We start from the raw sequence: 13,770 nt of genomic DNA on the forward strand, positions 1-13,770 counted from the left end.
CCTCAGGGCCACCACTTCATGAGGGAGGGCTGCCAGAGAGAGAACAGAAAGGAGCAGGGCTGTTTTCTATGACAGCTGTAAGATTTTTATCCTTATCAGCAGGCACACTTGTTAGAGATCCTGACACCCTGTCCATATCAGCTGATCTCCCTCACAACTTCTAAATCAATGCAAATTTGCACTGGGCTTCAATACAGAGCTCTCTGAAACAGGACAGCACAAGTTGCGACTCCTGTACACAGCTGGTCAGTGTGTTACATACCCTTCAACATTCCTCAGATGAAAATAGGGACATTTCTCACTACCCCCCATTGACCCTCCTCAACCCCCCATTTTTGGTTCCCCACCCCACAGAGCCACCAACACAACACCAACAGGACCCAACACACACGCCCTCTGCAGTCCTTGGTTTTTTAGTCTTGAATTTTTTTATTATTTAAAAGATGCTTTGTGCATCCACATCTAATCTCGTCGCTTTCAAAAATTAATTTATTTATTGGCATGTGTTATTCTTCTTGTAAATCTACCAAAGAATAAAATAAAATCAGGGTAAAGGGTTTTTCTCCAGGCAGTGGGGGGCGTGTATGCTACATCTTGTGGCACTCGCCGTTCTGGTAAGAAATGCTCTGCAGGGGTGGGGGACAAAAAATGGAGGGGGGTCGTGGATGGTCCGTTGCAGGGGGTGAGAAATGTCCCTATGTTCATCTGAGAATTGTTGGAGGGTTTGTAGGCATACTGCCTTCAATGTCTGTCAGAGGTTTGACACTTCCCATTTCCACAACCTCCGTGTCAGGGACCATGCTGAGGAAGGCTGCACTGAGGAGGAATGGTGGGAGCCACCCCCTCCCCCAATCTTGAATCTTCCCAGGAGCAGGAGGACAGTAGAGATTTGGAACAGTGGTTCGCAGAAGGGCATAGTTCAGAAGGCAGAAGCTGGGAAATACTGGATGGGGAACAGCTAGGAGAAGAAACACTGGCAGAGAGAGGGTTAACAGATTCACAGTCTCTGGACAGCATTCCTCCACTCAGAGAAGAGCTCAGAAAGTCTCAGAACAGAAAGTGCGGAGGGTAGAAGTTCAGGTTACATAGGAGTGACGTAGATTAATAGGGATGGAGGGGGCGTAAGCCTTAATTAGGAGCACCGCCATTCTGGGTTGGTGCTTTCTTTTGTCCTTCCCTGTGTTTATTAAAGAAACTAACTGGTATGAATTCCTTTCATTTGATCTGCTCAAGGGGAGGAAACTGATGCCCTGAGGCCTGACACCCTGGCAAGCCATGAAAACAGAGTTCTTAGGTGGGCTACCATTTGCAACTTAATTCATTTGGCTTATCTGTCTTGGTGTCAAAGTACTCATCCAAGGAAGCTTTGAAAGGAAATAGCTCACAGAGAGAGATCAGATATCATTTGAGCTTCAAGAAGACTGGAAGTCTGTCCCCTGTCCTCCCCTGTCTTTTAAAAATCTGTAAAACAATCGTTTAGTTGTTTTACAGATTTCTGGTCTGCCAACTTGATATATTTCACCGGTTCTAATACACAATGTATATGAACTAAATGGGAAATTCCCAAATATTTGGAGAAATGTGCTATTTACCTCAGTGGCACATAATGAATGCAAGTCAAATAACTGGAAATTTCAGATAACCCAAGTGGTTCTGCTATATTTGTCCATATCCGAAGGGAGATAAACAGCTGCTCAGGTGTCACCTTGGAATGTTTAGGGCTGGCTGTTTTGCTATTTTAATCCCCAGAAATGCAGGAGAAAATTCCTGAAAGAATATCCTACTAAAATCTTTATGTAAAAGTTATTAAATATAATAGAATACAGATACTGTGATCATCTTCACTGGGAGCAGATCCCTCTAAACTCAAGGGCAAACTATGTTCAGTTTTGCCTCTTTCCATTTCAGCAGCAACAAATAGGGTTCTGGATTGGGACCACAGCAGAGGGAGGGGTTATTTTCCTCATGCTCTGAATTAACACTCAACTACTCCGTTAACTTTCTCTTTACCCCAGAAAGAAAACTGCACAGGATACAGATATACAGATGCATTCACATATCTCCACTGGAAGATGTAGGATGCCTGGACTTCCACACAGTTTACTTCTCGTTCAACATTCTTAGGTCCATCAATATTGGTCCATAGAGTAGCATCTACCCAGAACTGATGCAGTTCTACTAAGAGACAAAATAAACGATCAGAGCAGTTGCATGATGCCATTTTTGTTGGACTGTATTATTGCAAGTGAGGTGGTCACATATTTCAAACGTGTCTTTAAGAACAACCACCACCCCAAATCCATGCAGATATAAAAGTAGCAGCAAGTCAGAGTGACAATACAAATATGGACTCTGCTTTGCAGTCTAAGTGATATGGTTGCCAAACGTTGAAAACTTTGTCCGGGCGGAATCATTAAAAAAGGTCTGGGAAAATCTGGACATATGGCAACCCATGTTGGAAGTGTAGATTTTGGTGAATTTCCTTCTTTTTTTCTAAGAAGAAGAAGAAGAGGAGTTTGGATTTGATATCCCGCTTTATCACTACCCGAAGGAGTCTCAAAGCGGCTAACATTCTCCTTTCCCTTCCTCCCCCACAACAAACACTCTGTGAGGTGAGTGGGGCTGAGAGACTTCAAAGAAGTGTGACTAGCCCAAGGTCACCCAGCAGCTGCTTGTGGAGGAGCAGAGACGCGAACCCAGTTCACCAGATTACGAGTCTACTGCTCTTAACCACTACACCACACTGGCTCTCTGAACAACTCTGTAAAACTGTAAAACTCTGAACAAAAAAGCTGAACAACTTTGCCCCCCAAAAAGCTCACTTTTTGAAATATGGCAACCCTGGAGTGTCTCCCAGTTATTCCCCAGGAGAACCTAAGATCTGTTTCTTGAACTGTGATCAGATTGTTTCCCTTCAGTGCGGTGAGTATAAGGAACCTTGAAACATTAAGTGTTTGGTACTTGGCTTTGCTCATTTCCTTCTTCCTTGCCATCCCTTCTTCTTATTGGGTCATGTGTTTTTAGATTATAAGCCTGAGAGCAAAGACTGGGGTTTGTTTGTTTTTAAAAAAAAGATTTCTATGATATCCTAGGAACTTTTCCACATGAAGGGTGGGATAGAAACTCTGAAGAAAATGAATATTACAAAATTACATGAGGTTGTTGATTGCGTAGCTTGGCTCTCATTCATAGCATGATGGAAGTAAGTGCCCTATGAGAGTTGAGCTACGCAAAGCAGTGCCAGTGTGGAGTTAGAAGGCTGAGCAATAGCACTGTCCTCTTAGTGAGTTCATCTACACCTTATTGAACATTTTGTGGTGGGTGGGGCTTCATTCTTGCATAATTTTGGCCTGGTGTTAAAGTACCGAACTTGGAGCATTTAAACATTTCCCAAGGGAGTGTGCATATTTATGGGTCACCTATAGGAGTGAAGCACAGAGGCAAAGAAAGAAAGCCCACAAGACGATATCTGCAGCAAAATAAGGCTTTGAAATTGCTTTCATTCTGGTGTTATTTACACTCTATTATCAGGATATAATTTTTCAGGGTTATAAAGATGAAAGAAATTGCCTCTCCATGAAGGATGGGAGCACGCTGCTAATTTTGTTAAAATGACATCAATGCCAATAAAGATAAACACTTGGGTGGAAACGCAAATCAGATTTCCAAAAACAAATCTGACCATGTAAATTGCTCCAAATTTTCCTCAACATCCCCTCCCTCATATGCCTGAGAATTAATTGTTCTGGTTTAAAATATGACATTTACAAGCCCCCCCTCCCCCACATCTGCTGCCACAGAAACAGGCACCAATTTACTATCAAATTTATTCGGAGAACAACATGGTGATGGTGTCTCGTCTATAGAGTTGGTGGGGTATCTTTTCAGCCCAAGCTTTGAGCTTCCTTCCACAGGCAACCTGTGCTGGTGAGTGGGGCCAGAGGCAACGTTGGGATAGAGGCAAAAGCAAGCATCATAATGAAGCTGATGTTGTGCTTTGCACGGTAGACTAAATTTTAGCCATGCAAAGAATGGGCTCCACATACATCCCTCTTCATCCTGCCATCCAGTCTGGGGAGAGGGTCCTGCACGTAATGCTGGGGGGCCCAGTCCAAATTATATATGTCTTCTGTTAAGTTGTGGGTGAACATATCAGACGACACAGTGATTCTTCAAACAGCTCTTGTTTATTCACGGGCCAGAACAGACCAGAAGGGTTCAGCCAGTCTGCTTATATAAAGCTCCACTAGAATGCAACAGTAACCATTTTCTGTAACTATCCAATCACTGAACGTCACTTTCAATCCCTTATTTGCATATGTGGGCCTGAGTGAAAACTATCTACAGTATCCCCCTGCTGGCCCAGGGTGAGAACTTCAGTACATAACATCTTCCAATTCTCCAGGTCCCACACAAAGCTCTAGGGATCAGGCCCAGAGTTATCTAGGTGAGCTTTTCTGGTGAGCTTTTCTCATGCCTTGTTTGGGTTCTTTTCCAAATAAAGTGCCCTGGTCCCATCCTTTGTGCAAACAGCACAACATGCAATCAGGACCATGCATTCCACACTCTCAGCATTGAGGCTCTTCACCTCTCATATGAAGCATCAGGCTTCTGCAGACGCAGTTGACCTCTGCCTATCCTTAAAAAAATTAAAACACAGCATTGGGCAAATGAGCTGTGTAAGAGACCCTGTGCAGCACTAAAAATATATCCTGTTGTAGCTGAAAGAAGTAACACTTTTCTCATGGCAGAAGCTTGTGTGGAAGAGAACTTAATATCGCCAAACACATTAAGTGGCATCCTGAGCAGGCAAATACAGAACCACATTTTTCACTCTAGCCCTGCTCTTCACCCTTGAGTGCTTTTTAAAAAAAAAAACCAGATAAAAATCACTACATATTCCATCACTTCTATTGTGTACACAATTGACTTCCTTGCACTGAGCAGCATGTGTACAGAAGCTGGTTTGCAGAGGGCAAAAGCCAAACCTTGACCCTATGCCAGGATGGGGCTCAAATAAGAGGGCCTAGGTGTTCAGATTAGAGGAAGAATCTCAGACTACACAGATTAAGCATGTATTGAGCAGTTGGTCCCTTATCTTTCGCGCCCTGATCTGGCCACAGTGATCCAGGTCACCTCCAGGCTTGATTATTGTAACTCGCTCTACGCAGGGCTGCCCTTGAAGCTGACCCAGAAACTCCAGTGGGTGCAGAATGCCGCGGCAAGGCTCCTTACGGGGTCCTTGTCACGTGATCACATTCATCCAGTGTTTTACCAACTGCACTGGCTCCCAGTGGAGTATAGGATCAGGTTTAAGGTGCTGGTTTTGACCTTTAAAGCCCTATGCAGCCCACTTACCTATGGGACCACCTATCCTGGTATGCCCCGCGGAGGACCTTAAGGTCCACAAATGACAACATTTTGGAGGTCCCAGGTCGCAAGGTGGTTAGATTAGTCTCAAATAGGGCCAGGGCCTTTTCAGTACTGGCCCCGACTTCGTGGACGCTCTGTCACAAGAAACTAGGGCCCTGCGGGACTTGACATCTTTCCACAGGGCCTGCAAGACAGAGCTGTTCCGCCTGGCCTTTGGTTTGGACTCAGTCTGACACTTATGTTGTCCTCCCCTCGTGGTCTTGATCTATCGGCTACTTTTAAAATGAGGCTGCATTTTAAATTGCATTTTAACCTGTATTTTAAATTGGTCCATCCCCCCCCCCCATTATGTTTTTACTGTGATTTTATTGGTGTTAGCTGCCCTGAGCCCGGCTCTGGCCGGGGAGGGCGGGGTATAAATAATATCTGTTGTTGTTGTTATCATCTTTGGAATACTGAAACAGCCTTCAAACCTACCTGATGCCAACTCTAAGGTAGTAATATGAACTCACCCAAGGATGGGCCTATTGAGAGCTCTCAAAGTTTGTGTGGAGGCCCCAGAAGGTGAGCAATGAAGAAGCTCAGTCACTGAGGAAAAGGTGCTTGTGAACCACCTATTTGAGACCAGACATGGACACCTATGTGTACTGGGATGTCGGTAAGGGAGTAAATGGTCCACCCTTACCTAGCCGTGTTCCTCTCATCAATCTACACTTCCACAGAAACAGCAGGGGTAGCACACAACACACAGGGCAAGGGGGCGCCTCAAATTTAGAGACTGCAAGAAGACTGCCAATTTTGCACAGGGAAAGCTTCGTTCTGCATCTTCCTCAGCGTCATGCTTACTGTATCCAGCCTTGCCACTGGGGAGGCAATCATGATGTTCCCTCAGAAAGTACACCATCCCCTTGTTGAAAGCCCTGTACCTGTGCTTATTAAGCTGCCAATTTATCTACCTGCCACAGGTAAATAAATGTTTCATAAGCTGAGGCTCGCTGAGCACTGGTGAAGACGAAAGTACACGGTATAAATAAATAAAGTGACAATCTGTTGTCTTCTTATGGATAAATAACATTTGTTTATACCCTGCTTCTGACTTTAATTCAGGCAGACATTCAAACAGCATCTTTTGGCAGTTCACGTTTGATTTTCTCTTCTTCCTTCACATCACATATCACACTTGATTCCTGTGAAATGTGAACAACCCTCAGACACAGCATTTACACTCCAGAAGTTACTGCAGAAAGAGAAGTGCAGGGAATGAAACAGAGACAAAGAAGGGGGGGGGGAGAAGAGTTTTATTAGCAAAAAAAGATTTTTGAAAAACAAAGCAGATGGGAAACGAGAAGGTCAATGCTGGCAAGTTTACTGCTGGAATATAATCCGCAAGAAAGTTGCCGGCCAAATTTAACAGCCTGGTCAAATGACAGCACATTGGGCAAAATGCTACAATAGTTTTTATAGTGGTTTAAATGCCCTAGATCCTTTCCCCCACTTTTACAATATTCTGGTTTCGTGCCAGCAGGCCGGCATTGGCAATCTACTTTTTAACAGCCTCAATGACATAGAAAGCTCTGATTTCCTTCCTAGAATTGTCATTTCAAGCTAATGAATTCCCTAGAGCTGCAAAAGGAAAACTTTCTTCTCTTTGTGAAACTTGGAGGCACCTGCTGTTTGCTGGTATTGTTATCGAGAGTGCAAGAAAGGAATGAGTGCTACAAGGCCAAGAGAAGGAGATTAACATTAAAAAGGGAGAACCCGGAGGCCAAGAATGCAAACTGGAAGGCCACCAAACTCAGTCCTGTGCAATGAAGCAAAACACAATCACGAGTAACAAATTAGCACATAGTCAGCAGGGTGGAGTGGATAGACGGCTGGATTTAAACTGCAGAGAAGTCTTCTCACCCTCTATGGTGGGCGCCATTGCAGACTGACATCCCCCCATGCTCTGGAATCCAACATGGGAAGTTTCTAGGGACTATTTCTCCTAGATGGGTTACCTTCCTAGGTTGGTGAGCCCCATCTGCTCCTCACTTCCTTCTATGCACATGCAGAAACCACCTTCTTGACCGTTGGATCCACTATTGGTCTCGTCTGCTCAATCTGCCAGAGCCTGTCTTCCCATGCAGGGGAAGTTCATAACTCATGGAGGGTTTGAGACCCATCAACTACCCTCACCTGGTTTAGCCAGCCAGTCAAAGCCATTCCTGGAGGGATTGCCACTGAAATTCAGATATATTGTACTGAAGTCCTACTTCATATAGAACAGAGTGACAAACCCACCCTGATGAAGGGTGCCGAAACAGAGATTTTTACCTGGATGTCTCGCTGTCTGAGTCCTCCTCATACACAGTTTTTCAACTACCAGATTTAACACAGAGTTGAACTTTTGGATGTGGAGACATTGAATAGTAATTTGTAGGTTTGTATATATCACTTCAAGATTGACCAGAGATATTACACACACACACACACACACACACACTTATATATATAGTTATTGTTTAAGCTTGTGCACAATAGATTTAATATACTCTTATTTTCCATATACAGAGTTGTGCTTTATGGGGCTTCTCTCTGTGTATTCCTTAAGATGGGAGGTGGGGTTTGAAGCTACCCAACTCCTTAAGGTGAGGCTGTGTATACACTATACCCTTAAAGAACAGCCCTTAAAGAACAGCTGAAGCACATTCTTTCACTCAGAGAATCTTGGCGACTTTGGTTTGTTGAGAGTTACTGGGAATTATACCACTGTGAGGGACTACAGAGCCCAGAATGGACGCAAGTGGCGCTGTGGTCTAAACTACTGAGCCTCTTGGGCCTGCTGATCAGAAGGTCAGGAGTTCAAATCTGCACGACGGGGTGAGCTCCCGTTGCTCTGTCCCAGCTCCTGCCAACCTAGCCGTTCGAAAGCACACCAGTGCAAGTAGATAAATAGGTACCACTGCGGTGGGAAGGTAAACAGAGTATCCATGCGCTCTGGCTTCCATCACAGTGCTCCATTGTGCCAGAAGCTGTTTAGTCATGCTGGCCACATGACCTGGAAAGCTGTCTATGGACAAACACTGGCTCCTTCAGCCTGAAGCGAGACGAGCGACGCAACCCATAGTCAAATTCAACTGGACTTAACCGCCATGGGGTCAGTTACCTTTACCTTACAGAGCCCAGAATTCTTTGAGGGAAATAATGATCTTCAAATTTTCTTTAATGGTATATGGTTTATACAAGTATTACAAGTAAGTGTAGCACAGGGGTGGGGGGGCTGGGGACTGGAGAGGTTGGAAGAAAAGAAGCAAACAGACAGGAACAGGGTCAGCCGTGCTATCAATGAGAATATTGGAGCCCTGACTGATTAATTTGTTGGACAATGTTTCAAGGGGAATGCAGTGTGATGGATGCAATGGTGGTGACAGGCAAATCAATCATGCCTACGTGGCCACAGAAAACGAAATAACAATAGCATTTATTTTAAAGGGTTTTAGCTGGAAATCCTATGCATGCTTCCCTGGGAGCAAGCCCCAATGAATTCAGTGGGGCTCACTCATTTATTTCATCTGTTACTTATTTATCGTATTTCTTCCTCACCCTGCCTGGCGTAAGAGCTACTAGGCTTGTGTTGCATTGTTAGTGAAGCAAGACCAAAGCTTGTGAGAAGCGCGCTTATTGATAGCTATACTTTGGGGTTAGGATTGGCTGAATGGTGCAGAGATCTGACTGGTCTATCATATGGTTACCAGATTTTTCCCAATGAATCCGGGGACACAAAAGACCCTGGGCCCAAACACACATTCATATTGTATAAAGGCGCAAAGCCCTATTTTTGCAACCTGTGAACATAAATGCACAGTTTTTTAAAAAGTGGGCAACGGCCCATGACGCCCAAGCCTTCCCCAATCTCCTGCCCGCTATCCCCTTTGTTTTGACAGATCGGATGAGGCTCGGGAGTCACGGGTGGGTGGCGCGCCATTGCCCAGGAGGGGCGCAAGGCGCACAGTACCTCTGCCAGGCAAGATGCAAAGCCCCTTTTTTGCACCCTGTGAAACATGAATGCACAGAGTTTTTTTTTTAAACTGGGCAACGGCTGGCCACCCACAACTCCCGAGCCTACCCCGGTCAGTCAAAGCAAAGGGGGGACAAACGGGGAAGGGGGCAGGATATCTGTACCGCCAGATGTCCCCGGTTCCCCTTCGGCAGTGGCGGTGGCAGTCAGCAGCCCAGAGCCAGCCTGGTAGCGCACAAGATACATCATATGGGGACTTTCAGCGAGGAAAAATGATGGACGCCATGGCAGCCAGCAGCTCCTGAAGCCAGCCAGAGCCAACTGCGCTACCAGGCTGGCTCTGGGCTGCTGAGGCTGCCGCTGCTATGTTTCCCAGGGAAAGATTTGCAAATCAGGGGACATTCCGGGGATGGAATTTGTCCGGGGACAGATTTGCAAATCTGGGGACTGTCCCCAGGAAACGGGGACGTTTGGTAACCCTAGTCTATCAGCTGAGGAGGAATAAGCGGGGTTTAGGAATGGATCGGAGGGGAGCAGGCTTCGCTCCAGTCCACCCCCTGCCTATGAAGACTGGCTGTGACTGACCCCGGGACCACAGTCAGCAGGAGAGCAAACCCTGCCATCCCACCCTCATATTCTTAGGCTGTGGAGTTTTTTACTATTTTTTCTTCCTCCAGGGCATGGGCTGGAGGCCAATTTCAAAACCCAGAACCTTTATGTGACATTAACATATGAGAGTGCTGGAGGTGAAATAGTTAAACAGATTACCCAATCAGAACCCAGGGGGGTGGAGTCAGAGGGACTATAAAACCAGCTCTGGGAGGGGCGAAGGGAGGAGTTCATTGGGAGTTGGTTGGAGTGGGAGTGAATTGGGTTAGAGTCTGTGAGTAGGTTGAGTTAGTGTAGAGAAATAAGCTGAGTCAGGAACAGTTAGGAGCTAGGAAGACAAGTAAATATCTGAGAGGTAGTTTAGTGAGTGAGAGCAGGTAGCGGAAGTTATAGGTCTGGATAGGCACCCCATGACTGTAATTGACCGTTACCGTTTATGAAACCACACACTTGTTAAACTGCAATAAATAAACAGAGGTTTATGTTCCAATTTAACCCTGACTGGACTCAGTATTGTACCAGGTAGGGCCTGGGTGGTGGCAGCGAGAAACAAAGTGGTGGCACAGGGATCAATAGATGGTGAAACGTCCAGGGACCCTGTGTGATCGCCACACTTGTCCAGTTTGTTCACCTTCATAGGCTAGGCCTTGCTCCCTGGGGTGGCGTCACTGTGAGGGGGTCTGCAATGCCTATAGTGACTGACAGTGGCTTTTGAGGGTTTGAGCCAGGGAATCTCACCTTTCCATACCAGGAGATGTCAGGGACTGGATCTGAGACTTGCTGCATGCAAAGCAGATGTTTTACCATTGAGCTATGGCCATTTGAGCCATAAAGGCCCATTAAGATCAACTAGATTAGGAGCCATTAGAGGAGAGGGTCTCCTTGGTGGTTGCTCCCTTGTTTGTGGAACTCCCCACCATCACCAGAGAGATACATTTCATTGTATCAGTTTGTGCTTCTAAACAAGCCTCGAAATCACATTTGTCCTAAGCTGCTTCTGGTTGAAAGCTTCACCTGAATTGTTAAATTATTTAATCATTTTTGTAGATATTCTTGTTGGGTTGTTGTTGTTGTTTTAAAAAAATGACTTCTTTCAAATTGCTTTCTTTGGTGGGAGTGTGGTGCTGGGCTATAAAACGTATTTCGGCTGCTGTTTCAACGGTATTAGATTTATTGGAATAAGATATATTTAGCCTTATGTTTTATTTATCTGTGCAAATTGTCTCAGGACTGCTTTGCCCTGAAAGGGAAGATAGAAGATTTTTAAAAAGTAAATACTAAATAAATAAATTATTACTCTACGCCCAACACAGGAAGAAAGGCTGAAAATGTTTAGCTTCAAGCACAGGAAGGGCAGGTGTGGACCCACCTGAATGAGATGGAAGCTTTGGACAAGAGGCAAAATGACTTCACCTCATAAGGGGCAGCACCTCATTCCTTTCCATTCCCTGAAACCATATACCTATATTAGCCACAGAGCTTCCATTATCAGCAATGTTCAATGCCTATACAGAGACGAGCATCTATATCTGGGAACATGTGAGAAAGAGATGGGTCACTAGCCCACGGGCAACCGTCTGTCCCAGGAGACAATGGAGGGGTGCACCATTGGAGATGAGGTCAAGCTGTCAGAAGGTTGCAGCAGCACCTGCTGTGGCTGTGGAGACCGATACAGGACAGACATGTTTTGTTGCAGCTGGGGCAGATGAAGGTGTCCAGTTGTGCTGCTGCAGATGCACCAGGGCGTTTCTCCTCTCTGCGCTCCTCCCAGAGGTCATTTCTCCTCTGGTCAATGCTGCGGAAGCACAACCTGCCTGTCTGCAGGCACTGTGGTTGTCTGAAAGGAATTCCCACACAGCGAGGTTAATGTTGCCCAGCCTTCATGTCATCTTTGTAACGCAGAGTTGGTTTGCCAATGGGCCCACTGCCTGAAGCCAACTCCCCGTAGAGCACATCCCTGGGGATCCTCCCATCTTCCATTCTGAGGACATGGCCAAGCCAGTGTAGATGTCGCTGAGACAGGAGTGCAAACATGCTGGGAATGTGGGCTTAGGAGAACACCTCTGTTTTTGGAATTCTGTCCTGACATTTGATACCCAAAATGCTCCTGACACAGTGCAGGTGGGAGGCATTGAGGCATTGCTCCTGACAGTTGTAAGTTGCCCATGATTCACTTCCATAAAGCGGTATGCTCAACAAACAAGCCTGGTAGACCTTCATCCTGTACTTCCCCATCCCTGCACTAGAGCCAGCGTGGTGTAGTGGTTAAGAGCAGTGGACTCGTAATCTGGTGAACCGGGTTCGCTTCCCCGCTCCTCCACATGCAGCTGCTGGGTGACCTTGGGCTTGTCACACTTCTCTGAAGTCTCTCAGCCTCACTCACCTCACAGAGTGTTTGTTGTGGGGGAGGAAGGGAAAGGAGATTGTTAGCCACTTTGAGACTCCTTAAGGGGAGTGAAAGGCGGGATACAAAGTCCAAACTCTTCTCCTTCTCCTTCTCCTTCTCCTTCTCCTTCTCCTTCTCCTTCTCCTTCTCCTTCTCTTTCCTGACCCCTCATACAATGCAGTTAGCTAACATGGGCAATGCCACAAATGTGCAAATGGACAGGGGAAGAGTTAGAGACTGGAGGAACGAAATCATGGGGAAATGAACTGCTAGTGGCCATTTTCTTTTAACCATCCCCTGTCACACTGCTAAGCACTGTGCTTCTTCAAGAAAGATAGCCAAAAGGAGGCAGTTCAAAGTTGTGCTAGAGAGACAGGGCGATGCAAATGGGAGCATGGCAAAGTGCCAACCTCTCACCTATCTTGATATTCTCTTTCTAAAACAATTCAAGACCCATCCAGTCATAGGCAAAGGGCAGTCTCTTCTCAGCATTCTGACAACAATGATAAGAAAGTGGCTGCAATTTGACAGTGGGTGTCGGGTGACAAGAATTAAGTTATAAAGACATTTCTTGAGGAAGTCTTAATGGTCTGGGGTGTGGACCCAAAGAAAGATCCCTGAGGAAGATCTCAGTAATTAGGCATGTTTGTGTGTGAGAAGTTGCTCTTCACATTTTTAATTTGAAAATGTTTAAGAGCTTAGTATTCCCTCCTTCACCTTTCTCTTCAGCTGACCTTTTATCTTTGACATTATTTCTTGCTTTGACCAAAAAAAAATTACTTCTAAATAACTGTACAAAGGAATCTGGCTCCCCACCCCAACTTCAACTTTAAAGACAATAGGTTTAATCTCAGTGAGATTTCTATTGAAATTAATGGACATGATTAACATAAGCTCGCTGATTTTAATGGCTCTGCTCCGAATAAAAAACAACTGAGTTGAAAACAACCCAGTACATTGTATTTGCCCCATAGTTTTAAGGCAAACATTACAGGGTTTAGAGGCAATTTTGTCACAATGCATATATACACAAGACATGTTCTAGAAACTAGACAAGGCTCATACCCTACCTCAGAGCATGTTCGCTCGCATGCTTATAGAATTCTTGATTGCTCACCAGTTTGGTAACTCCCCAACAATTGTGTAAAAAATAAAATACAATTTAAAAGTATTATGTTTGGGTTGACAGCAAGACCACAAAATTGAGGGAGGTAGATGGTCAAGTCCACTATGATATATTGGGCAAGAGATATAGGACATAACATAGAATTGAGCACATGGGGGAAATCGTGCAAAGCCATTCTTCCTCCCAAAGAAGGCTGTTGCTGACACAACCACATTTTACAGCAATCGCACTTCAGCTTAAACCTTCTCCTTGTGCCCTCAATCTTTCCCAACATTA

The 13,770-nt window shown here is 45.3% G+C and overlaps 1 protein-coding gene across 1 annotated transcript in view; it reads left to right on the forward strand.

Moving 5' to 3' along the window:
• Window positions 1-297: 297 nt before the first annotated feature.
• Window positions 298-13,770, forward strand: part of IFT74 (intraflagellar transport 74) — a 247,745-nt gene continuing 234,272 nt past the window's right edge. Inside the window, exon 1 of the mRNA XM_081176545.1 lies at window positions 298-309. The gene's annotated coding sequence lies outside the window, so the exon portion shown is untranslated. The remainder of the gene's footprint in view (window positions 310-13,770) is intronic.

Source organism: Podarcis bocagei (assembly GCF_964188305.1).
Source record: "Podarcis bocagei genome assembly, chromosome: 17".
Lineage (NCBI taxonomy): Eukaryota > Metazoa > Chordata > Lepidosauria > Squamata > Lacertidae > Podarcis > Podarcis bocagei.